The sequence below is a fragment of the Epinephelus fuscoguttatus genome, linkage group LG9 (assembly GCF_011397635.1).
Source record: "Epinephelus fuscoguttatus linkage group LG9, E.fuscoguttatus.final_Chr_v1".
Taxonomy (NCBI): Eukaryota; Metazoa; Chordata; class Actinopteri; order Perciformes; family Serranidae; genus Epinephelus; species Epinephelus fuscoguttatus.
In genome coordinates this window covers 46,722,692-46,731,374 of record NC_064760.1, presented here as the reverse complement: position 1 = coordinate 46,731,374, position 8,683 = coordinate 46,722,692, and the positions used below count along the sequence as shown (strand labels likewise).

General features: G+C 40.1%; 1 long non-coding RNA gene across 1 annotated transcript; it reads left to right on the top strand.

Moving 5' to 3' along the window:
• Window positions 1-238: 238 nt before the first annotated feature.
• Window positions 239-8,273, top strand: LOC125894725 (uncharacterized). Its single transcript, XR_007450099.1, has 3 exons — window positions 239-337; window positions 3,252-3,439; window positions 7,078-8,273. It is a non-coding gene; the product is annotated as an uncharacterized LOC125894725 (long non-coding RNA).
• Window positions 8,274-8,683: the final 410 nt, after the last annotated feature.

Genomic DNA, 8,683 nt, shown 5'->3' with positions numbered 1-8,683 from the left:
GTCACTGAATGTTGATATCTTGTCCGAGTGAATGGAGGGGGGCGTGGCTTAGCCATAGGTCAATACCCAGAAAGGAGGATGTTCACAAAAGACTGATCTCAACTTAGAGCCCATTTAAAAAAACAAAAAAAACAAACAAATAACCCAACAGAAAAAAACAATACAAAGGCAACAATTACTTAAAGCAGCTGTGCTGAACTTTTTGTTTTCGTTGATTATAGCGCCCCTTTGGTTGAAGCGGTATGACACCCACAGCCTGGTGTCGTAAAATTCCAAATGCAGCCAGCAATTACCGCATGCATTTGTTTTGGAGAGTGAGAGGATTAACTAACGTCAGGTCAGTCCAAGTAATTAGTGGAAACAGCAAAATTACTCAGTAAATTCTCCTGTCGTGTTTCTGTTCTGATCTAATCTAATCTGTTGTGTATTTTGAGCTACTAAGGCTGCCGTAGTAGTGTGAGCCTCAAGTTATTCTGGGTAATGTAGTAACCGTTGTTGTGCTACTGGAAACAATGAGAAGCAGCCGTGTACGTTCGGTGTAAGGAGGAATAAACAGTTAACAAGTCATCTGCTGAGTCCGCATTATTATGTGAAAAGAATACTCTGACAATTTGGGAGTTATGCCCTTTCGCTATCATTTTTATGTTGAGACAGCAGTTAGCATGGCACTTGTAGGGGGTCAGTACATCTTGTGCGGAGGGATACACCGGTGAGCAACAGCTGCAGCTGGCTCTGGGACAGGTATGCTAGGTCACTCGGTAAAAGCAAACAAAGAGACGACACGGACGATATTACTCATCTAACTGAAAGTTGTCCATCAGCATCTGCAGGCCTGGGGTGTTTTTTCCAGTTCATCTTCGGAACATGAAAAAAAGTTTCAATCACGCCAGGATTAGTGATTGCTGCAAAGTTTTCATTCCTTGTGATGCACTCTCTGCTGCGGTTTTCCTCCTGATGATATATCTCCCCAACGATGGTAGCACCGAATCCCATTCTGTGCAGCAAAATGGGAGCAGAGGATTCAGCCTCTCTTCTCGCCTCCTCAGCATCCAACGCATGGAGTTCCTCATCTGTGTACTCCGGCTCAAACAGGTATGGCTCTGGATCTGTGTCCGCTACAAGAAACTCTTCAAAATCGCGTTCAAAGTTGTCCATTGCAGCTACTAAAATCCGGAGATATCGTTAGGCTAAATAAAAATCTGGGTTTTGTTTACAAGCTACGTCTGTGCCTGCTCATTGGTGTATCCCTCCGCGGATCACAGTGCAGGACGTACTGACCCCCTAATATGCGCAATGCTAAATGTTGAGACCCAGCCACTGGACGTAGACACAAAAAAAGATATCGATCATGTTGTCTCAATATGAAAATGATAAAGAAAAGGCATAACTCCCAAATCGTCGGAGTATTCTTTTATGTGAAGATACACAGTGAAGACATAACATAATCCTAACACAACAAAGCTGTTGCCTGCAGCCTTCGCTTGCAAAGCTAACGCTACTAACGTTAGGTCAGTCAAAGTAATTAGTGGAAACATGCTAACGTTACACATAAATTAGTAGTAAAGTAAGACCTGTTCATAAATGTTCTGGTGACATCAAAAGTACAACCAAGTCCTCAATGATACATCTCTGGTAAAACTGTTAGGTGTTATGTGTTCAGCAATGCCCGTTGCGTACTGCTTACTCAAAGAACACCGTAAACACGGCTCCTTCTTCTGTGGTTTAATCGCTGCGGGCCGCTGCGGACGAGCAGAATCACTTCCGCCTTGAGTGCCATATTCTGGTTTGCTGACTTCCGCTGTGTGTCCGACCCCAGCGAGGCTACGCTAAATAGCCATATAGAGAAAGGCTTTTTTGTCGCTGTTGGGTTCAAATAAATATGCGGATCTTCAAAGGGGGGTGATACGAACTAGGGACAGTTTTATTAATGGTAAAAAGTTCCACACAGCTGCTTTAAGTAAAAACAAGATTTACTCAGTCTGTTGCAAGCTACATTCTGGCCTTGGTCATGGCTCAAAAACTGGCATCCATAAAAATTGTTGGTCTCCCTTTTTAACTGGAACATCTGCAGATTAATTCCATACTGGTTATGTGATGATCCTCTAAAGCCACGATGCAGGATCAATGAATTTGATTTTTTGTTATCTTTGGGGAAACAGATAGAAATACAGTTAGCAGAAACTGGTAAAAAGACTTTTTAGGCAATGGACCAACACAGTCAACAGTGACATACTGAAATGGCTCACCAGCAACTGGGCATAGGGGAGCTGATGGCACTACTTGGTTTGGTTTACCTACAAGTTGGCATGCGGTCAGGATTAGGGTTTTTGGGGTCTATGTTGGGTCTTTTTACATTGCTGTACTTATAAAAGTGGGTGTAAAATCCAACATACCGTTTACCTTTGAATTTTTCAATGATTGTGTATTGCGTCCAATATTCCATCTTCTCTGTTGACCCAACTTGTAGAGATCCAACTTCTCTGTATGCAAATGACCACCAGATGGCACTATTATTCAGGTTTGTAGTAAGTATTCAGGCTAAAGACCCAACTGGTAAAGATCCAACTTCTCTGTATGCAAATGACCACCAGATGGCACTATTATTTAGGTTTGGAGTAAATATTCAGGCAAAAAGCAGCAGGACATCTGGAAAAAATGGGAGAATGTGTGAATAAGCAAGTTATATTATATATAATATATATATATATTTCTTTTTCATGAAATGAATGTGTTGCTTAAATTTATTCTTATGGTATGTGTGACTATTTCAGCTGTAGTAGTATAAAATGGATTTTCCAGCACCTAGATGATATTTGTAGTAGAAATATTCAGTAAATATTCACAGTACAGAGCTCTGGTTTTAAGGCTCAGGGTAGATTTTTCTAAAGATTGGTGAATGTTTTATGTCTGAGGATCCTCACAACTTTCAAGACAATATTAGATTTATGTTGTCCTTATTCTGATAATAATCTCATCTGTACAAACATGAGTTTAACTATCTAAATATACTAAATATCATGTGATATTTATATATCTAAAGTCATGTTGGGTGGAGATAAAACTGTAACAATTAGCTATTATACCATGTTATTGTAGCAATGTAATACAATAATTAGCTTTTTGTTTTCTTTAACATTTCTACTCTATTCATTTTAAACGTTATTGCTACATATCTATGTAGTACAATATATATACATATTCATTCTGAAAGTTATAAAATATTTTAGCCTCTACAATATTTTGTGTTTCAGATAAAGATGGAGAAGTTTTAGTGGTGTAATGTCATCACATTGGAGTGAAGATGATTTTACAGAATGATGGTGATGATGGTTTATTTTTTCAGATGAGGATGGAGACCTGGTGGCATTTTCCTCTGATGATGAACTGATGATGGGTCTGGCCTGTATGAAGAACGACACCTTCCGCCTCTTCATCAAAGGTACTAACATGTTATCCACTCACCTGAAACTCACCCTCATTTTCATGGCTGTTTGAGTTAAACATGTCCAACATGTTCAGGATCATTAGACACAATTTTTTTTCTACCCACTGAATGAAAATACAGATTTATAATGAATCAAACACAGAGATTCCTTTTTGATAAAACAAACAATCACTGATGAATTATAATTTCATTGTATTTTTCTGCCGAGTATTTAAATTTAAATTTCTCGCCTTTATTCTAAAAGTCAGATTATGGCTGAGTATAGGATGTACTTTGAAGAAAAAAAGGGTTAAGAATAAAAATTATCACCAAAAAACAAAAAAAAAAACTGATCCTGTGAGAAGATATTTCATCAAAAAAGAATTTAATTCTGTTTTTATCAATATTTCTGACGCCACATGAACATGTAACTTTTTATCAGCAGGGTCCAACAGGTTTGAGGGAGGCAGCTTTGGGTCCCTGACGTCACCTATTCTAAACCATAACAGAGATCATTAAGGACCGAGCCCGAAGGCAGAGGACTGCTCACAGAGCAGAGGACCCAATTGTTTTTGTTGTGTTTATTCTTTCTTCCGCCGCCTCTTTGAGCTGGAATTTGACCCCCTAAACATCCTCAAAAACTCACCAAAATTGGCACGCATGTCAGACCTGGCGAAAAATTTTAGAAAATCAAAAAATTAACCCCTAAAGTGCCAAAATGGGCTCTCTAGTGCCACCTAGGCGCACTAAAATGGCCACTGCGGCCCGTAGGAACATCGTAGAAACATCAAACCAAAACTGGTGTGTTTGTCTCATCAAGACCTACAAATCACGCACTGACACCCCTGACCTAAATCCAACAGGAAGTGAGCTGTTTGCCCTTTCAAAGTAAGATTTTGCCTCAAAACTGCTCTTCCTAAAAAATCAACTCCTCCTACACCGTTTATCGTATCGGCTTCAAACTCGCACACATGACAGATCAACTCGTGCTAATCAGATCTTCTGTATAACTTTTTCATTACTTGAACGTTTTGGATTTTATGGGCTCCTTAAGGTGACATGTCACAAAACATCCTGACGATCTTCGAAAGCTGTCCCATAGGAAATCAATGGCAGCAGGGGGAGAAAGGGACCAATCTTAGGGCTTTGTCTAGCCTTTACAGGGTCTCCATACTTTGTGCTACAGACTCCATTCCAACTCTCAAATGTTGCCACAGGTCTCATCTATTCACTCATGTTTTCATCTTTTTCATATCTTTTACCGTTTTTAATCTGTGCTTCTCAAAGTACCATGAGCAAATGTGGAGGAATTGTCAGTTTATAATGGGTGTGTATTGCACGGAATGCTGTGAGCTAGAGTGGAGAGGGCTCTAAAAATCGTAACTTTTGTCTTTAACTGGCTGCCATGGCCACAAATCTAACAGGAAGTGAGCTATTTGCCCTTTCAAAGTAAGATTTCGCCTCAAACGTGCTCTTAAAATAAACATCTCCTCCTACACCGTTTATTGTATCGGCTTTAAAGACGCACACATGCCACCTCAACTGCAGCTGAACAGATCTTCTGTATAACTTTATCAACGGTTTGGGAATGTGAAGAACTTGTTCGAGGAGTTAAATCTCCACTAAAACAGGTGTCTTCTCTGTGTTCTGTCTGTCTGTCTCTGCTCTTCTGCCAGGTGCACATGGCAACACACAAACTCACAGAAACATGATGTGTGTGCTTGTGTATATCTTACATGCAGACATGACAGGGGCACAATCTCCATTTTAACCCTTTAGGTGCCAGAGTTTATTGAGGAAAATATTCCATTTTCATTTCAACATTTCAAAAGACTGTGGCTTGAAAGTGGTGAGAGATAAAGGCATACTGTAAATGAGAAAAATATTCATCATGACCCAAAGTTTGTCATGGGAGTAAATTAACTCATCTAATTTGCATATTGTGGTGTCATTAGGTGGTGGCCATATTGGATTTCATAAATCTCATTAAAACAACATTTTGAACATATTTACACAGTAGATTTCTTTTGTTTTGTGTTGTTTTTGTCATCTCATCCTCAAAAAAAAAGGGAGGGGAATCTGATGGGAGTGAATTAACTCATCTAATTTGCATATTGTGGCATCACTAGGTGGCAGCCATATTGGATTTCATAAATATTAGTACAACAGCATTTTGAACATATTTACACAGTAGATTTATTTTGTTTTGTGCTGTTTTTGTTGTCTCTTCCTCAAAATAAAGGAAGAGAAATCTGATGGGAATAAATTGACTCATCTAATTTGTATATTGTAACATAACTTCTACATACCTACAGCTACAGAAAGTATTCAAACATCAAAACATTCAGCTCTGTAAGGATTTTCTGATGTTTGTGGCAATATGTTTGATATTTCTAAATAATTCACAATGATGACATAAGCTGGGGGCCGAAACAGGCGCGAGTGCGAGGTCCCGCCCAACGCTGCTTGCAGCTTTAATTTATACCATTTCTTGCAATCTTAGATCAGTTAACTAAATACTGTTGTCATTAATCAGTATTTTAACTCATTAACCAACACTAATTCATTGTTTGTACTTCTTTAGTATCGTTATTAGTCACTGACATTTTTCTGTTTTGTGTAAATTTGAACAATGAAAACATGAAGAACTGAACCGTCTGGATCTTTCCTAAACTCAAGTTTAAACTGATTCACAAACATCTGTGTTACTCATCAGGTCAATAAACAAAACAATAAACTGACAGTTTCCTCTGATCTGCTCATTATTTTACATCACACAGAGATGAAACAGTTCACAGAAAATTAACCCAAAGGGGATTTTATTATTGAAATAGAAACTTGAACACATTCATATTTGAAAAAGTTATTTTACAGTCTTTTTTACAAGAGACTAACCAATTAATTTCAGAACAGGTGGAGAGTTTCAGTCAGTGTTAAACTGTCCTGCTAGTTTTTCTTAGTGACCCAGTAGTTAAAAACTAAATAAACAGTTTTACAGGCGGTACAGTGGTGTGGTGGTTAGCACTGTCGCCTCACAGCAAGAGGGTTGCTGGTTCGATCCCGGGTGTGGGAGCCCTTCTGTGTGGAGTTTGCATGTTTTCCCCCTGTCAGCGTGGGTTCTCTCCGGGCACTCCAGCTTCCTCCCACAGTCCAACGACATGCAGATGGGGGGGGGGGGGATGGGGTTAATTGATAACTCTAAATTGTCCATAGGTGTGAATGTGAGCGTGAGTGGTTGTTTGTCTCTATGTGTCAGCCCTGCGATAGTGTGGCGACCTGTCCAGGGTGTACCCTGCCTCTCGCCCGATGTCAGCTGGGATAGGCTCTCCCCCCACGACCCTCAAGAGGATGAAGCAGTTAGAAGATGAATGAATGAATGAATGAACAGTTTTACAGGTGGTTTAAGATAGTGTGTAAGTGAGAAAAGTGGTTTATGTACATGCCATAAAATAGTAATTAAAAATTGTTATTCTGTTGAAGCAAGAGATCTATAGAATGCTTAAACAGTTTTTTGACCAACAGGAGAACAAGATTGCTGTGAAAGTCCCTCCTGGTGTAAGGGCACTCAAGTTTAACAAATGTGAACACTACAGCTAGAGCTACATGAACTAGAATATATTTTTGATATTTTCTTATTTGTATTTGTTTTTCAGATGCAGCAGCCAAACAGGCAGCCGTTTCCTCATCCTCTGTGGTACATCAATGTACTTCAGTTCAACCTCCTGAACTTCCTGTTCTCCCCTCTTTTGATGATGTCACTGTCACAAAACCGCACTGACAGTGAGAAGAAAAAGACATGGATCAGGAAAGGTTGTTCTCAACAGGAGTCTGGCTTGTGGCTCCACTGTGATGGCTGGCCGGTCTGCCCCCGCTCTCTCCTTCATGTTTTAGCCTGCGTTGCACGCAGGCCTACACATGTAGGAAAAGGGAGGATAATGACATAATCTGATCGCAGTGGTTTGCACCAGGCATTACGAATGTTGCACAAACACTGGTGAATAATTGCATGATATGTCAACAGACAAGACGAGCGGGTAATACCATCAGCCATAACCATTTGCCGCCGCCATCAGGTCCTTTTGTAAATATGCAGATTGATTTTGTACATATGCCTAGCTGTCAAGGATAGAAATACTTGCTTGTAATCACTGATATGTTTTCCAAATGGGTGGAAGCATATCCATCAAGAAAAGAAGATGCATGAACAGTTGTAGAATGTTTGATAAAAGAGCTTATCCCGCATTTAGGGGTAACTATGGGAATAAATAGTGATAGGGGCCCTGCTTTTGTTGCAAAAATTACTCAGTCTTGCATCAATACTGGGGATCCAGTGGAGATTGCATGTTCCCTATCACCCACAGAGCTCAGGTCAAGTGGAGAGAATGAATTCCACCATCAAAGGAAAGTTAACAAAGACTATGACGACAACAGGGCTAAAATGGCCTGATGTCCTTCCATTAGTGCTGTATGCTATTTGCAGCACAACAAACTCCACAACGGGACTTAGCCCCCATGAAGTCTTGATGGGTAGAGCTATGACCATTGGAGTCAGTGCACCTCTGACCCTGCATCAAGTCACCCTATTATGGATGGATGATTACATGGTCATGTATGTCGTGTAGAGATGTGCATCTGCTTACAACAAAATTCAAACAAACTTCTGTTATCCTTTGTTTTTAAACACAGAATAGCAAGCCCTTGGCCAGGACCATTGCTGGCCTTCTGGTCAGGAAAAGACCAATGTAGGGGGTCCGGGCCCCAGCATGGAGGTCTTCAGACTCCCTGTGAAGGAGAGGTGGAGGTTGGAGCTGCAGAAGGGTGCTTGATGCTATGGATTAGGGTGCTGAAGCCAAACAGGACATTGTTGTCAGCTCACATGGTCACACAATTATTATTATCTTTGTCTTTAAAACCAATGCATGCTGATGGCATGGATGAGGGGGACAAGGAGGGGTGGGAATGAGGACAGTGGAAAGAGAATTTAAAAAATAAAAACTGGCCTTAAAAACATATAGTTTGGATTGTGTTTTTTATTATTGCAGTAATCACAATGATAACTGTGGCTACTGTCATTCAACATTGTTCAGTGCAATAATAATAATACTTTGCTTATATGATAAATGAAACATCTTGTTTACATGACCTGTGCCTGACACTGGCAGTCATATCTTGCTGATGTCTGCAGAACAGTCATTTGTGAGAGGAGGAAGTTGAAATGTGTTTTCATGCCAGGGCCACTAGATGGCAGCAAGAGACTGC